This window comes from Schistocerca americana, chromosome 11 (assembly GCF_021461395.2).
Source record: "Schistocerca americana isolate TAMUIC-IGC-003095 chromosome 11, iqSchAmer2.1, whole genome shotgun sequence".
NCBI classification, from domain to species: Eukaryota; Metazoa; Arthropoda; class Insecta; order Orthoptera; family Acrididae; genus Schistocerca; species Schistocerca americana.
The window spans coordinates 110,893,501-110,911,939 of record NC_060129.1 but is presented as its reverse complement, the minus strand read 5'-3'; the positions used below and the strand labels follow the sequence as shown (position 1 = coordinate 110,911,939).

Sequence of the window (18,439 nt, the reverse complement as noted above, 5' to 3'; positions counted from 1 at the left end):
TTAAAAAAACAACTCGGGCCAAGTGGTTAATAAATTAGAAAATTTACGAAATTACGTCTTTGCTTCTCTGGATGTTCTGGATAACTCCTGCAGATACACGTCTGGGGCATGTTTTATTAGATTCACCAAACCAATAACAATAAAGTGAATGGAAATCGTGCTTTACTTTAACGTCGTACCGTTTTGAGATGGCTTCATATTAGCGAAGTTGCTCAATTTTAGGCAAAACCTTTTACTAGCCGTAACTCCGTAACTAAACATTTGCGGCCCTATGTTTGTACGAAATCTTTTCTTTAGTTTTGCTTGTAGAATAAGATATTGAAATATTTGCGTATCTTCGTGAATCACCCTGTATACTGAACCCATAGTTTTGGAGTTGCTACGCTCTCTGGCGGCTGTCGTGATAGGGTTTCACCAGTACTGCAGGCGCGAAAGCGGGGTGCAAAGACCATTATACAGAGTATCAGTATAACTCTAGGTAGTTAGCAGGCTCGGTGGAGTTGTTCGTTACTCTGAGATTTATTCCAGCTGACTACAACGCCGGCCGGTGTGTCCGTGCGGTTCTAGGCGCTTCAGTCTGGAACCGTGAGACCGCTGCGGTCGCAGGTTCGAATCCTGCCTCGGGCATGGATGTGTGTGATGTCCTTAGGTTGGTTAGGTTTAAGTAGTTCTAAGTTCTAGGGGACTGATGACCACAGATGTTAAGTCCCATAGTGCTCAGAGCCATTTAACTACAACGGTAACTAACCCAAATGCTACAATACGATTGAAAATAGCTATGATTGTTGTTACTATGTTTCGGTGTCAGTGGTTAAGTCACCTGAGACCAGGGTTGCCAAACAAATTACACTAATTAGTGCGTGCAGGGAGCCAACGCCCACCTAACGTTTGTTAAGTGCCTCGAGCACTATGGACCACGACCTTTATACGGGGTGTTCAAAAAGTCTCTCCACAGTGCCATATGACTGTTAGCCGCGCGTGCCGTATGATTGTTCACCTGCCTGGGTTACCTCCCTTGAAGTGGACTCCCCAACATTCCACTGTTTCGTTTATCTCAGTAAAAATGGTTATTCAATAAATTAATAACTTGTATTCACTTCAATACATTCACTGCGACATACGGCACGCACGGCTAACAATCATACGGCACTGCGGGGAGACTTTTTGAACACCCCCAAGGTACTAGGGTCACTCCAAAAGAAATGCACACTATTTTTTAAAATCCATCCTTTATTCTACATGTTTGAAAATTTTACTGTGTGTAGATACATCCTTTAGGAACAATATTTTCATTTCTCCACATAATTTCCATCCCCCCACAACTGCCTTACCACTTGGAACCAGCGCCTGTATACCCGCACGGTAAAATTCTGGACTAACCTGTTGGAACCACTGTTTGGCAGCGTGCACAAGGGAGTCATCATCTTCAAACCTTGTTCCACGAAGAGAGTCTCTCAGTTTCCCAAAGAGGTGATAGTCACATGGAGCCAGGTCAGGACTGTAAGGTGGGTGTTTCAGTGTTGTCCATCCGAGTTTTGTGATCGGTTCCACGGTTTTTTGACTGGCATGTGGCCGTGCATTGTCGTGCAACAGCAAAACATCCTGCTTTTGCCGCTGGACTGGCCGCAAGTGGTTGGATAACATAGCTTGTCTAGGATGGCCTCCGGCGTTCACACACAATCTGACGTCATTCGATTTTTACCTTTGTATGGTTCATAAAGGAACATGTGTATCCGCCACCGCTACCACCTGATATCTTGATATACCGAACTTTAGAAACACTATTGTTGCAACAATTAGTCCAAAGTCCCAGATCAAGGTTTGGGGAGAACTCACCTCAATACCGTACGACGAATGGTGCTGACATTGAACTCCTGTAAGAAAAACTTTGAGCTACTATTTCATTTGACATATTACAATTGTAAGTAGAAACTAATAGATGGTACGAAGCCATAAAACCAGTATATTCATTTTGAAACAGGCTGTATTTTCAATCAAAACCGTCCATCTACTTACGTTCCTATTCACGGATAAAGTAAGCTTTTTTCGTGGGCGTACCGATATTGTCGGACGTAAATAGCAGTGGCTATGGGCTTTCGGGATGTTCCCGCTTCTGTGCAAGAACGCAAGTGGGAAAAGTGACAGAGCTGGTGCAACCTTTGGAGCGTGTCACGAAAGCTCTCGGCGACAATCGGTTATACAGCTTCCGACGTCAGCAAACGACGCGGCATTCCCACGCTTCACGCGCATGCGCATTCTGCAGCGCGCTCGGCATTTTCGGACTCGACACTCGGGAAGATAGAATTGACCACTGACGTCACTAGCACACTCGCCACGTGCTCCACTGTCAGTTCGCACGCGAGCGAATGACGCGCGCCCACGAGCAGTCCGTTTTAGCCGGAAAGTCGATCGTATAGAACGGACTTCCACACAATGCAGTAAATCACCTGCAACTGTAACTCTAAGCGGTATGACAGGGCTGAAATTCTATCGTCCACTCACCATCCTACATCTACGAGGGCAGTTCAATAAGTAATGCAACACATTTTTTTTTTCTGAAACAGGTGTTGTTTTATTCAGCATTGAAATACACCAGGTTATTCCCCAATCTTTTAGCTACACAACACTATTTTTCAACGTAATCTCCATTCAATGCTACGGCCTTACGCCACCTTGAAATGAGGGCCTGTATGCCTGCACGGTACCATTCCACTGGTCGATGTCGGAGCCAACGTCGTACTGCATCAATAACTTCTTCATCATCCGCGTAGTGCCTCCCACGGATTGCGTCCTTCATTGGGCCAAACATATGGAAATCCGACGGTGCGAGATCGGGGCTGTAGGGTGCATGAGGAAGAACAGTCCACTGAAGTTTTGTGAGCTCCTCTCGGGTGCGAAGACTTGTGTGAGGTCTTGCGTTGTCACGAAGAAGGAGAAGTTCGTTCAGATTTTTGTGCCTACGAACACGCTGAAATCGTTTCTTCAATTTCTGAAGAGTAGCACAATACACTTCAGAGTTGATCGTTTGACCACGGGGAAGGACATCGAACAGAATAACCCCTTCAGCGTCCCAGAAGACTGTAACCGTGACTTTACCGGCTGAGGGTATGGCTTTAAACTTTTTCTTGTTAGGGGAGTGGGTGTGGCGCCACTCCATTGATTGCCGTTTTGTTTCAGGTTCGAAGTGATGAACCCATGTTTCATCGCCTGTAACAATCTTTGACAAGAAATTGTCACCCTCAGCCACATGACGAGCAAGCAATTCCGCACAGATGGTTCTCCTTTGCTCTTTATGGTGTTCGGTTAGACAACGAGGGACCCAGCGGGAACAAACCTTTGAATATCCCAACTGGTGAACAATTGTGACAGCACTACCAACAGAGATGTCAAGTTGAGCACTGAGTTCTTTGACAGTGATCCGTCGATCATCTGGAATGAGTGTGTTCGCACGCTCCGCCATTGCAGGAGTCACAGCTGTGCACGGCCGGCCCGCACGCGGGAGATCAGACAGTCTTGCTTGACCTTGCGGCGATGATGACACACGCTTTGCGCAACGACTCACCGTGCTTTTGTCCACTGCCAGATCACCGTAGACATTCTGCAAGCGCCTATGAATATCTGAGATGCCCTGGTTTTCCGCCAAAAGAAACTCGATCACTGCCCGTTGTTTGCAACGCACATCCGTTACAGACGCCATTTTAACAGCTCCGTACAGCGCTGCCACCTGTCGGAAGTCAATGAAACTATACGAGACGAAGCGGGAATGTTTGAAAATATTCCACAAGAAATTTCCGGTTTTTTCAACCAAAATTGGCCGAGAAGAAAAATGTGTTGCATTACTTATTGAACTGCCCTCGTACATCGTATTTCGCAAGCCACCTAATGGTGTGAGTTGCAGGTAACACTAAGGCCGTGTCCTACGTGAGCGGCAGAAGCGAGCGACAGGGCGCGACAGCTTCAGGCGACAAAACACACAGCCGCTGCTGTAGTTACTTGAGTTGTGGCGATTCGTGAATGAGTCGTTCATTAGAACGACTCTAAATAAAGAACCGTAAGAATCGAATCGTGATATGGACGAATCGTCGTTCAATAGAATCGTAAGAACGATTGCGTGTTTCCGAGTCGTGACGATTCCAAGTTCCAACGATTCATCGATTCTTACAAGGGAACCTCCCCATCGCACCCCTTCAGATTTAGTTATAAGTTGGCACATTGGATAGGCCTTGAAAAACTTATCACAGGTCAATCGAGAAAACAGGAAGAAGTTGTGTGCAACTATGAAAAAAATAAGCAAAATATACGAAAAGTGTAGTCCATGCACAAGATATGCTACATCAAGGAGAGTGTCAGGTCAGGAGCTCCATGGTCCTGTGGTTAGCGTGAGCAGCTCTGGAACGAGAGGTCCTTGGTTCGAGTCTTCCCTCGAATGAAAAATTTAATTTTTTATTTTCAGACAATTATCAAAGTTCAGGTACTCACACATAAGCAACTTCGCTCTCCAAAATTCCAGGACATGTTCAGACTTGCTTGGACATATGCAGGTTTTGACGGTCTACACACGGAAAAATTTGAAAACGTTAAAAACATATTTTTTGACAGAGCACAGGGAAAACTGTGTGACTGTGAAACTGTTGCATTCATTTGTTGCAGTTTATGTGACGAACTCATGTTTTCATCACTTTTTTGGGAGTGATTATCACATCCACAAGAAAACCTAAATCGGGCAAGTTAGAAGAATCTTTTTACCCATTCGCCTAGTGTACAAGTTAGGTGGGTCGACAACATATTCCTGTCATGTGACGCACATGCCGTCACCAATCTCGTTTAGAATATATCAGACGTGTTCTCCTGTGGAGGAATCGGTTGAACTATGACCTTGCGATCAAATGTTTTCGGTTCCCATTGGAGAGGCACGTCCTTTCGTCTACTAATCGCACGGTTTTGCGGTGCGGTCGCAAAACACAGACGCTAAACTTATTACAGTGAACAGAGACGTTAATGAACGAACGGACAGATCATAACTTTGCGAAAATAAAGAAAGTAAAATTTTCAGTCGAGGGAAGACTTGAACCATGGACCTCTCGTCCCGTAGCTGCTCACGCTAACCACGGGACCACTACTCAGTTTGTATATTTTACTAATTTTTTTCATAGTTCCACACAACTTTTTCCCGTTTTCTCGATTGATCTGTGTTCAGTTTTTCAAGGCCTATCCACTGTGCCAACTTATAACTAAATCTGAGGGGGGTGCGATGGGGAGGTTCCCTTGGTAGTACGCTATGCTTCCAAGGCAACTTCCGAATCATGCCGAGTGGTGCCGAATGATTACGACCGCCAGATGGCAGTCAAGTGGAGGATGCGTGTGAACAAAGGAAGCTCGGAACGAAAAAAACGAAGTTCGCGGGCCGTAATATTACTCGTGAAAACCAAGCTGACACTTGGCGGTGACAGACGGGAACAAGCGTAAAGGCATTTCCCATTTACCATCGCTACCATCAGCTACCGTGCCGACGTCAGCATAGTTTGCGCGAGTAATACACGAACTAGTGATGACAGAAACGATATACGGCGAGTACACAGCTCCAGATACACACGATTGAAATCAAGAAATCTGAGTATGATGAATAAATACGTACCTCAGATGCAATGCAAAACACACACACCTTCTACACACACGATAATGTATTATATTTCGCGTATCTCGAAAACGGCCCTAACGATTTGGATGAAATTTTGTATTTAGACTGATTTTTGCTTTTTGAGTTCACCTACATAGTTCCACTCTTTCGTAAAAAGTCAATTTTACAATATATATATCCTACATAGTTCCATTCGTAAAAACGCAATTTTATATTATAAAAACGCTATTTCACATGTTTTTTATAACGCCATCTCGTAAAACTTTCTTAGTACGTATTGAATGTAGTTAAGATTTTGGATTTTATGTTTATGTGTATATAGGTGTCTTTCCTTACAGCACGCGATTTTACACAAAAGCGTTTTTTAAAATAAAAACGCAAATTTCGTGTTTCTTGGGAACGGCTTTAACAGTTTGGATAAAATTTTATATTTAGACACGGATTTTGATTTTTAAGTTTATTGGTGTCTTTCCTGAAAAAAACTCGATTTTACACAATAAGTATTTTATATCGCAATTTTGTAAATCTTTGTTACTATTGGATGTTACAGTAGAGGTGTATCACATTTTGTGAGATGGCGGTATAACATTATCCGAATGCGAACACGTTGGACTTACCGTACATCCAATAGTAACAATCATCCTAGATATGTTTTAGGTTATACATGGTTTCCTCTGATCGTTGGTATCTCGCAAATGAAAATTTATATTTAGTTAACTGTATGCTTTCAACTTTATTTGAATAAGTAGCTTCTCCCAAAAAATACGATTTTACAAAAAGAAACAGAGCTAAGCTCGGTCTTCCACACATTATGGTAATAACAAGAGTAATATGCTCACTGCAGCATTAGATTACTGGTTACTTGCACAACTGTATCAAAGTTTCTTGTCTAAACACAGTTCAAAGCAACTATTGTCACAAACATATAAAGTTCAGGCTCAGTTCGTGAAAAAGCTCTACACACTAGAGTTGGGCAACACGATTCTTTTTCTTCGATTCCTACGATTCAATCTCACATTGCGAATCGATTCCTACGATTCGTTCACGATTCTTTCACGATTCATTCTAGTCTGCGATGGCACGATTTTTACGGAATGCAAAAAAATCTACATCTTACTCACAGAACGCAGGACATATCTCAAATTGTCAATATAATATTACGGCCCACGAACTTCGTTTGTTCGTTCCGAGCTTCCTTTGTTCACACGCATCCTCCACTTGACTGCCATCTGGCGGTCGTAATCATTCAGCACGACTCGGCATGATTCGGAAGTTGCCTCCGAAGCATAGCGTACTAAGAATCGATGAATCGTTGGAACTTGGAATCGTCATGACTCGGAAACACACAATCGTTCTTACGATTCTTTTGAACGACGATTCGTCCGTATCACGACTCGATTCTTACGATTCTTTATTTAGAGTCGTTCAAATGAACGACTCATTCACGAATCGTAACAACTCTACTACACACACACACACACACACACACACACACACACACACACACACACACACACACCATTGGCAATTTCAGACATGTCCTGCCATCTGTGAGAAAGATGTAGAACTTTCTGCATTCCGCAAGAACCGTACCATCGCAGACTAGAATGAATCGTGAACGAATCGTAGGAATCGATTCACAATGTGAGATTGAATCGTAGGAATCGAATCGGGAAAAAGAATCGTGTTTCCCAGCTCTAGTAGTAGACTAGAATGAATCGTGAACGAATCGTAGGAATCGATTCGCAATGTGAGATTGAATTGTAGGAATCGAATCGAGAAAAAGAATCGTGTTTCCCAGCTCTAGTAGTAGACTAGAATGAATCGTGAACGAATCGTAGGAATCGATTCGCAACGTGAGATTGAATCGTAGGAATCGAATCGGGAAAAAAAATCGTGTTGCCCAACTCTAGTTGTAGATTAGAATGAATCGTGAACGAATCGTAGGAATCGATTCGCAATGTGAGATTGAATCGTAGGAATCGAATCGGGAAAAAGAATCGTGTTTCCCAGCTCTAGTAGTAGACTAGAATGAATCGTGAACGAATCGTAGGAATCGATTCGCAATGTGAGATTGAATCGTAGGAATCGAATCGGGAAAAAGAATCGTGTTTCCCAGCTCTAGTAGTAGACTAGAATGAATCGTGAACGAATCGTAGGAATCGATTCGCAACGTGAGATTGAATCGTAGGAATCGAATCGGGAAAAAAAATCGTGTTGCCCAACTCTAGTTGTAGATTAGAATGAATCGTGAACGAATCGTAGGAATCGATTCGCAATGTGAGATTGAATCGTAGGAATCGAATCGGGAAAAAGAATCGTGTTGCCCAACTCTAGTAGTAGACTAGAATGAATCGTGAACGAATCGTAGGAATCGATTCGCAATGTGAGATTGATCGTAGGAATCGAATCGAGAAAAAGAATTGTGTTTCCCAACTCTAGTAGTAGACTAGAATGAATCGTGAACGAATCGTAGGAATCGATTCACAATGTGAGATTGAATCGTAGGAATCGAATCGGGAAAAAGAATCGTGTTTCCCAGCTCTAGTAGTAGACTAGAATGAATCGTGAACGAATCGTAGGAATCGATTCGCAATGTGAGATTGAATCGTAGGAATCGAATCGAGAAAAAGAATCGTGTTTCCCAGCTCTAGTAGTAGACTAGAATGAATCGTGAACGAATCGTAGGAATCGATTCGCAATGTGAGATTGAATCGTAGGAATCGAATCGGGAAAAAGAATTGTGTTTCCCAACTCTAGTAGTAGACTAGAATGAATCGTGAACGAATCGTAGGAATCGATTCGCAATGTGAGATTGAATCGTAGGAATCGAATCGGGAAAAAGAATCGTGTTTCCCAGCTCTAGTAGTAGACTAGAATGAATCGTGAACGAATCGTAGGAATCGATTCGCAATGTGAGATTGAATCGTAGGAATCGAATCGAGAAAAAGAATCGTGTTGCCCAACTCTAGTTGTAGACTACAATGAATCGTGAACGAATCGTAGGAATCGATTTGCAATGTGAGATTGAATCGTAGGAATCGAATCGGGAAAAAGAATCGTGTTGCCCAACTCTAGTAGTAGACTAGAATGAATCGTGAACGAATCGTAGGAATCGATTCGCAATGTGAGATTGAATCGTAGGAATTGAATCGGGAAAAAGAATTGTGTTTCCCAACTCTAGTAGTAGACTAGAATGAATCGTGAACGAATCGTAGGAATCGATTCGCAATGTGAGATTGAATCGTAGGAATCGAATCGGGAAAAAGAATCGTGTTTCCCAGCTCTAGTAGTAGACTAGAATGAATCGTGAACGAATCGTAGGAATCGATTCGCAATGTGAGATTGAATCATAGGAATCGAATCGGGAAAAAGAATCGTGTTGCCCAACTCTAGTAGTAGACTAGAATGAATCGTGAACGAATCGTAGGAATCAATTCGCAATGTGAGATTGAATCGTAGGAATCGAATCGGGAAAAAGAATCGTGTTTCCCAGCTCTAGGTGTAGACTAGAATGAATCGTGAACGAATCGTAGGAATCGATTCGCAATGTGAGATTGAATCGTAGGAATCGAATCGGGAAAAAGAATCGTGTTTCCCAACTCTAGTAGTAGACTAGAATGAATCGTGAACGAATCGTAGGAATCGATTCGCAATGTGAGATTGAATCGTAGGAATCGAATCGGGAAAAAGAATCGTGTTGCCCAACTCTAGTAGTAGACTAGAATGAATCGTGAACGAATCGTAGGAATCGATTCGCAATGTGAGATTGAATCATAGGAATCGAATCGGGAAAAAGAATCGTGTTTCCCAGCTCTAGTAGTAGACTAGGATGAATCGTGAACGAACCGTAGGAATCGATTCGCAATGTGAGATTGAATCGTAGGAATCGAATCGGGAAAAAGAATCGTGTTTCCCAGCTCTAGTAGTAGACTAGAATGAATCGTGAACGAATCGTAGGAATCGATTCGCAATGTGAGATTGAATCGTAGGAATCGAATCGGGAAAAAGAATCGTGTTTCCCAGCTCTAGTAGTAGACTAGAATGAATCGTGAACGAATCGTAGGAATCGATTCGCAATGTGAGATTGAATCGTAGGAATCGAATCGGGAAAAAGAATCGTGTTTCCCAGCTCTAGTAGTAGACTAGAATGAATCGTGAACGAATCGTAGGAATCGATTCGCAATGTGAGATTGAATCGTAGGAATCGAATCGGGAAAAAGAATCGTGTTTCCCAGCTCTAGTAGTAGACTAGAATGAATCGTGAACGAATCGTAGGAATCGATTCGCAATGTGAGATTGAATCGTAGGAATCGAATCGGGAAAAAGAATCGTGTTTCCCAGCTCTAGGTGTAGACTAGAATGAATCGTGAACGAATCATAGGAATCGATTCGCAATGTGAGATTGAATCGTAGGAATCGAATCGGGAAAAAGAATCGTGTTTCCCAGCTCTAGGTGTAGACTAGAATGAATCGTGAACGAATCGTAGGAATCGATTCGCAATGTGAGATTGAATCATAGGAATCGAATCGGGAAAAAGAATCGTGTTGCCCAACTCTAGTAGTAGACTAGAATGAATCGTGAACGAATCGTAGGAATCAATTCGCAATGTGAGATTGAATCGTAGGAATCGAATCGGGAAAAAGAATCGTGTTTCCCAGCTCTAGGTGTAGACTAGAATGAATCGTGAACGAATCGTAGGAATCGATTCACAATGTGAGATTGAATCGTAGGAATCGAATCGGGAAAAAGAATCGTGTTTCCCAGCTCTAGTAGTAGACTAGAATGAATCGTGAACGAATCGTAGGAATCGATTTGCAATGTGAGATTGAATCGTAGGAATCGAATCGGGAAAAAGAATCGTGTTTCCCAGCTCTAGTAGTAGACTAGAATGAATCGTGAACGAATCGTAGGAATCGATTCGCAATGTGAGATTGAATCGTAGGAATCGAATCGGGAAAAAGAATCGTGTTTCCCAGCTCTAGTAGTAGACTAGGATGAATCGTGAACGAACCGTAGGAATCGATTCGCAATGTGAGATTGAATCGTAGGAATCGAATCGGGAAAAAGAATCGTGTTTCCCAGCTCTAGTAGTAGACTAGAATGAATCGTGAACGAATCGTAGGAATCGATTCGCAATGTGAGATTGAATCGTAGGAATCGAATCGGGAAAAAGAATCGTGTTTCCCAGCTCTAGTAGTAGACTAGAATGAATCGTGAACGAATCGTAGGAATCGATTCGCAATGTGAGATTGAATCGTAGGAATCGAATCGGGAAAAAGAATCGTGTTTCCCAGCTCTAGTAGTAGACTAGAATGAATCGTGAACGAATCGTAGGAATCGATTCGCAATGTGAGATTGAATCGTAGGAATCGAATCGGGAAAAAGAATCGTGTTGCCCAACTCTAGTAGTAGACTAGAATGAATCGTGAACGAATCGTAGGAATCAATTCGCAATGTGAGATTGAATCGTAGGAATCGAATCGGGAAAAAGAATCGTGTTTCCCAGCTCTAGGTGTAGACTAGAATGAATCGTGAACGAATCGTAGGAATCGATTCGCAATGTGAGATTGAATCGTAGGAATCGAATCGGGAAAAAGAATCGTGTTTCCCAGCTCTAGTAGTAGACTAGAATGAATCGTGAACGAATCGTAGGAATCGATTCGCAATGTGAGATTGAATCGTAGGAATCGAATCGGGAAAAAGAATTGTGTTTCCCAACTCTAGTAGTAGACTAGAATGAATCGTGAACGAATCGTAGGAATCGATTCGCAATGTGAGATTGAATCGTAGGAATCGAATCGGGAAAAAGAATCGTGTTTCCCAGCTCTAGTAGTAGACTAGAATGAATTGTGAACGAATCGTAGGAATCGATTCGCAATGTGAGATTGAATCGTAGGAATCGAATCGGGAAAAAGAATCGTGTTTCCCAGCTCTAGGTGTAGACTAGAATGAATCATGAACGAATCGTAGGAATCGATTCGCAATGTGAGATTGAATCGTAGGAATCGAATCGGGAAAAAGAATCGTGTTTCCCAGCTCTAGTAGTAGACTAGAATGAATCGTGAACGAATCGTAGGAATCGATTCGCAATGTGAGATTGAATCGTAGGAATCGAATCGGGAAAAAGAATCGTGTTTCCCAACTCTAGTAGTAGACTAGAATGAATCGTGAACGAATCGTAGGAATCGATTCGCAATGTGAGATTGAATCGTAGGAATCGAATCGGGAAAAAGAATCGTGTTTCCCAGCTCTAGTAGTAGACTAGAATGAATCGTGAACGAATCGTAGGAATCAATTCGCAATGTGAGATTGAATCGTAGGAATCGAATCGGGAAAAAGAATCGTGTTTCCCAGCTCTAGGTGTAGACTAGAATGAATCGTGAACGAATCGTAGGAATCGATTCGCAATGTGAGATTGAATGGTAGGAATCGAATCGGGAAAAAGAATCGTGTTTCCCAGCTCTAGTAGTAGACTAGAATGAATCGTGAACGAATCGTAGGAATCGATTCGCAATGTGAGATTGAATCATAGGAATCGAATCGGGAAAAAGAATCGTGTTGCCCAACTCTAGTAGTAGACTAGAATGAATCGTGAACGAATCGTAGGAATCGATTCGCAATGTGAGATTGAATCGTAGGAATCGAATCGGGAAAAAGAATCGTGTTTCCCAGCTCTAGGTGTAGACTAGAATGAATCGTGAACGAATCGTAGGAATCGATTCACAATGTGAGATTGAATCGTAGGAATCGAATCGGGAAAAAGAATCGTGTTTCCCAACTCTAGTAGTAGACTAGAATGAATCGTGAACGAATCGTAGGAATCGATTCGCAATGTGAGATTGAATCGTAGGAATCGAATCGGGAAAAAGAATCGTGTTTCCCAGCTCTAGTAGTAGACTAGAATGAATCGTGAACGAATCGTAGGAATCGATTCGCAATGTGAGATTGAATCGTAGGAATCGAATCGGGAAAAAGAATCGTGTTTCCCAGCTCTAGTAGTAGACTAGAATGAATCGTGAACGAATCGTAGGAATCGATTCGCAATGTGAGATTGAATCGTAGGAATCGAATCGGGAAAAAGAATCGTGTTGCCCAACTCTAGTTGTAGACTACAATGAATCGTGAACGAATCGTAGGAATCGATTCGCAATGTGAGATTGAATCGTAGGAATCGAATCGGGAAAAAGAATCGTGTTTCCCAGCTCTAGGTGTAGACTAGAATGAATCGTGAACGAATCGTAGGAATCGATTCACAATGTGAGATTGAATCGTAGGAATCGAATCGGGAAAAAGAATCGTGTTTCCCAACTCTAGTAGTAGACTAGAATGAATCGTGAACGAATCGTAGGAATCGATTCGCAATGTGAGATTGAATCGTAGGAATCGAATCGGGAAAAAGAATCGTGTTTCCCAGCTCTAGTAGTAGACTAGAATGAATCGTGAACGAATCGTAGGAATCGATTCGCAATGTGAGATTGAATCATAGGAATCGAATCGGGAAAAAGAATCGTGTTGCCCAACTCTAGTAGTAGACTAGAATGAATCGTGAACGAATCGTAGGAATCAATTCGCAATGTGAGATTGAATCGTAGGAATCGAATCGGGAAAAAGAATCGTGTTTCCCAGCTCTAGGTGTAGACTAGAATGAATCGTGAACGAATCGTAGGAATCGATTCGCAATGTGAGATTGAATCGTAGGAATCGAATCGGGAAAAAGAATCGTGTTTCCCAGCTCTAGTAGTAGACTAGAATGAATCGTGAACGAATCGTAGGAATCGATTCGCAATGTGAGATTGAATCGTAGGAATCGAATCGGGAAAAAGAATCGTGTTGCCCAACTCTAGTAGTAGACTAGAATGAATCGTGAACGAATCGTAGGAATCGATTCGCAATGTGAGATTGAATCATAGGAATCGAATCGGGAAAAAGAATCGTGTTTCCCAGCTCTAGTAGTAGACTAGGATGAATCGTGAACGAACCGTAGGAATCGATTCGCAATGTGAGATTGAATCGTAGGAATCGAATCGGGAAAAAGAATCGTGTTTCCCAGCTCTAGTAGTAGACTAGAGTGAATCGTGAACGAATCGTAGGAATCGATTCGCAATGTGAGATTGAATCGTAGGAATCGAATCGGGAAAAAGAATCGTGTTTCCCAGCTCTAGTAGTAGACTAGAATGAATCGTGAACGAATCGTAGGAATCGATTCGCAATGTGAGATTGAATCGTAGGAATCGAATCGGGAAAAAGAATCGTGTTTCCCAGCTCTAGTAGTAGACTAGAATGAATCGTGAACGAATCGTAGGAATCGATTCGCAATGTGAGATTGAATCGTAGGAATCGAATCGGGAAAAAGAATCGTGTTTCCCAGCTCTAGTAGTAGACTAGAATGAATCGTGAACGAATCGTAGGAATCGATTCGCAATGTGAGATTGAATCGTAGGAATCGAATCGGGAAAAAGAATCGTGTTTCCCAGCTCTAGTAGTAGACTAGAATGAATCGTGAACGAATCGTAGGAATCGATTCGCAATGTGAGATTGAATCGTAGGAATCGAATCGGGAAAAAGAATCGTGTTTCCCAACTCTAGTAGTAGACTAGAATGAATCGTGAACGAATCGTAGGAATCGATTCGCAATGTGAGATTGAATCGTAGGAATCGAATCGGGAAAAAGAATCGTGTTGCCCAACTCTAGTTGTAGACTAGAATGAATCGTGAACGAATCGTAGGAATCGATTCGCAATGTGAGATTGAATCGTAGGAATCGAATCGGGAAAAAGAATCGTGTTTCCCAGCTCTAGTAGTAGACTAGAATGAATCGTGAACGAATCGTAGGAATCGATTCGCAATGTGAGATTGAATCATAGGAATCGAATCGGGAAAAAGAATCGTGTTTCCCAGCTCTAGTAGTAGACTAGAATGAATCGTGAACGAATCGTAGGAATCGATTCGCAATGTGAGATTGAATCGTAGGAATCGAATCGGGAAAAAGAATCGTGTTTCCCAGCTCTAGTAGTAGACTAGAATGAATCGTGAACGAATCGTAGGAATCGATTCGCAATGTGAGATTGAATCGTAGGAATCGAATCGGGAAAAAGAATCGTGTTTCCCAGCTCTAGTAGTAGACTAGAATGAATCATGAACGAATCGTAGGAATCGATTCGCAATGTGAGATTGAATCGTAGGAATCGAATCGGGAAAAAGAATCGTGTTTCCCAGCTCTAGTAGTAGACTAGAATGAATCGTGAACGAATCGTAGGAATCGATTCGCAATGTGAGATTGAATCGTAGGAATCGAATCAGGAAAAAGAATCGTGTTTCCCAGCTCTAGTTGTAGACTAGAATGAATCGTGAACGAATCGTAGGAATCGATTCGCAATGTGAGATTGAATCGTAGGAATCGAATCGGGAAAAAGAATCGTGTTTCCCAACTCTAGTAGTAGACTAGAACGAATCGTGAACGAATCGTAGGAATCGATTCGCAATGTGAGATTGAATCGTAGGAATCGAATCGGGAAAAAGAATCGTGTTTCCCAGCTCTAGTAGTAGACTAGAATGAATCGTGAACGAATCGTAGGAATCGATTCGCAATGTGAGATTGAATCGTAGGAATCGAATCGGGAAAAAGAATCGTGTTTCCCAACTCTAGTAGTAGACTAGAATGAATCGTGAACGAATCGTAGGAATCGATTCGCAATGTGAGATTGAATCGTAGGAATCGAATCGGGAAAAAGAATCGTGTTTCCCAGCTCTAGTAGTAGACTAGAATGAATCATGAACGAATCGTAGGAATCGATTCGCAATGTGAGATTGAATCGTAGGAATCGAATCGGGAAAAAGAATCGTGTTTCCCAGCTCTAGGTGTAGACTAGAATGAATCGTGAACGAATCGTAGGTATCGATTCGCAATGTGAGATTGAATCGTAGGAATCGAATCGGGAAAAAGAATCGTGTTGCCCAACTCTAGTTGTAGACTAGAATGAATCGTGAACGAATCGTAGGAATCGATTCGCAATGTGAGATTGAATCGTAGGAATCGAATCGGGAAAAAGAATCGTGTTTCCCAGCTCTAGTAGTAGACTAGAATGAATCGTGAACGAATCGTAGGAATCGATTCGCAATGTGAGATTGAATCGTAGGAATCGAATCGTGAAAAAGAATCGTGTTTCCCAACACTAGTAGTAGACTAGAATGAATCGTGAACGAATCGTAGCAATCGATTCGCAATGTGAGATTGAATCGTAGGAATCGAATCGGGAAAAAGAATCGTGTTTCCCAACTCTAGTAGTAGACTAGAATGAATCGTGAACGAATCGTAGGAATCGATTCGCAATGTGAGATTGAATCGTAGGAATCTAATCGGGAAAAAGAATCGTGTTGCCCAACTCTAGTAGTAGACTAGAATGAATCGTGAACGAATCGTAGGAATCGATTCGCAATGTGAGATTGAATCGTAGGAATCGGATAGGGAAAAAGAATCGTGTTGCCGAACTCTAGTAGTTACGGAGGTGTCCTACGTGAGTCACACCTGTGTCGCTGCCTGTCTCCCGCTGCAACTGGCGACATTTGAATTCAAACGTGTTTGAATCTTGTGGCTGCAGCACGCGCTACAAAGAACGACAGCCACGTGTCTACTCGGCAAAGCAGTGGAGCGGACGCGACGGTACCTATGAACTACTTAACAACCGATTTTAAGAAAGCTACTCGGTGAAAAACTTTGATTCTTCCGAAACCTATAGCTTGATCTCCTTAAATGATAAAGGTCAGAATTTATTTTCCTTATTCGCCATAGTTACTGTGCTGCACGAAATTTTTAAGAATTTGCAGAGGTAAAGTCACATGGTAGATAAAAACTGAAGAAACTGCAAAAGGTGGGAATTTAAGGATATGGGACCTGGATAAACTCACTAAACCAGAGGTTGTACAGAGTTTCAGGTAGAGCACAAGGGAACAATTGACAGGAATGGGGGAAAGAAATACAGTAGAAAAAGAATGGCTAGCTTTGAGGGATGAAGTAGTGAAGGCAGCAGAGGATCAAGTAGGTAAAAAGACGAGGGCTAGTAAAAATATCTTTGGGTCACAGAATAAATATTGAATTTAAATGACGAAAGGAGAAAATATAAAAATGCAGTAAATGAAGCCGGCAAAAAGGAATTCAAACGTCTCAAAAATGAGATCGACAGGAAGTGCAAAATGGCTAAGCAGGGATGGCTAGAGGACAAATGTAAGGATGTAGAGGCCTATCTCACTAGGGGTAAGATAGATACTGCCTACAGGAAAATTAAAGAGACCTATGGAGAAACGAGAACCACTTGTATGAATACCAAGAGCTCAGATGGAAAACCAGTTCTAAGCAAAGAAGGGAAAGCAGAAAGGAGTATATAGAAGGTCTATACAGGGGCGAAGTTCTTGAGGACAATATTATGGAAATGAAAGAGGATGTAGATGAAGATCAAATGGGAGATACGATACTGCGTGAAAAGTTTGACAGAGCACTGAAAGACCTGAGTCGAAACAAGACCCCGGGAGTAGACAACATTCCATTAGAACTACTGACGGCCTTGGGAGAGCCAGTCCTGACAAAACTCTACCATCTGGTGAGCAAGATGTATGAGACAGCCGAAATACCCTCAGATTTCAAGAAGAATATAGTAATTCAAATCCCGAAGAAAGCAGGCGTTGACAGATGTGAATATTATCACCGAACTATCAGTTTAACAAGTCACAGCTCCAAAATACTAATGCGAATTCTTTACAGACGAATGGAAAACCTGGTAGAAGCCGATCTCAGCGAAGATCAGTTTGGATTCCGTAGAAATGTTGGAACACGTGATACAATATTGACCCTACGACATACCTTAGAAAATAGATTAACGAAAGGCAAACGTACATTTCTAGCATTTGTAAACTTAGAGAAAGATTTCACAATGTTGACTGGAATACTCTCTTTCAAATTCTAAAGGTGGCAGGGGTAAAATACAGGAAGCGAAAGGCTATTTACAATTTGTACAGAAACCAGATGGAAGTTATAAGAGTCGAGGGACATGAAAGGGAAGCAGTGGTTGGGAAGGGAGTGAGACAGGGTTGTAGCCTCTCCCCGATGTTATTCAATCTGTATATTGAGCAAGCAGTAAAGGAAACAAAAGAAAAATTTGGAGTAGGTATTAAAATACATGGAGAAGAAAAAAAAATCTTTGAGGTTCGCCGATGAGATTGTAATTCTGTCAGAAACAGGAAAGGATGTGGAAGAGAAGCTGAACGGAATGGACTGTGTCTTGAAAGGAGGATATAAGATGAACATCAACAATAGCAAAACGAGGATAATGGAATGTAGTCAAATTAAATCGGGTGATGCTGAGGTGAATAGATTAGGAAATGAGACACTTAAAGTAGTAAAGGAGTTTTGCTATTTAGGGAGTAAAATAACTGATGATGGTCGAAGTAGAGAGGATATAAAATGTAGACTGGCAATGGCAAGGAAAGCGTTTCTGTGGAAGAGAAATTTGTTAACATTGAGTATAGATTTAAGTGTCAGGAAGACACATCTGAAAGTATTTATATGGAGTGTAGCCATGTATGGAAGTGAAACGTGGACGATAAATAGTTTGGACAAGAAGAGAATAGAAGCTTTCGAAATGTGGTGCTACATAAGTATGCTGAAGATTAGATGGGTAGATCACATAAGAAATGAGGAGGTATTGAATAGAATTGGGGAGAAGAGGAGTTTGTGGCACTACTTGACCAGAAGAAAGGATCGGTTGGTAGGATATATTCTGAGGTATCAAGGGATCACCAATTTT

The 18,439-nt window shown here is 42.0% G+C and overlaps 1 protein-coding gene across 1 annotated transcript in view; it reads right to left on the bottom strand.

Moving 5' to 3' along the window:
- The window catches only part of LOC124554176 (alpha-mannosidase 2), a 792,511-nt gene that overhangs the window by 216,876 nt on the left and 557,196 nt on the right, over positions 1-18,439 (bottom strand). The gene's annotated exons all lie outside the window — the stretch shown is intronic.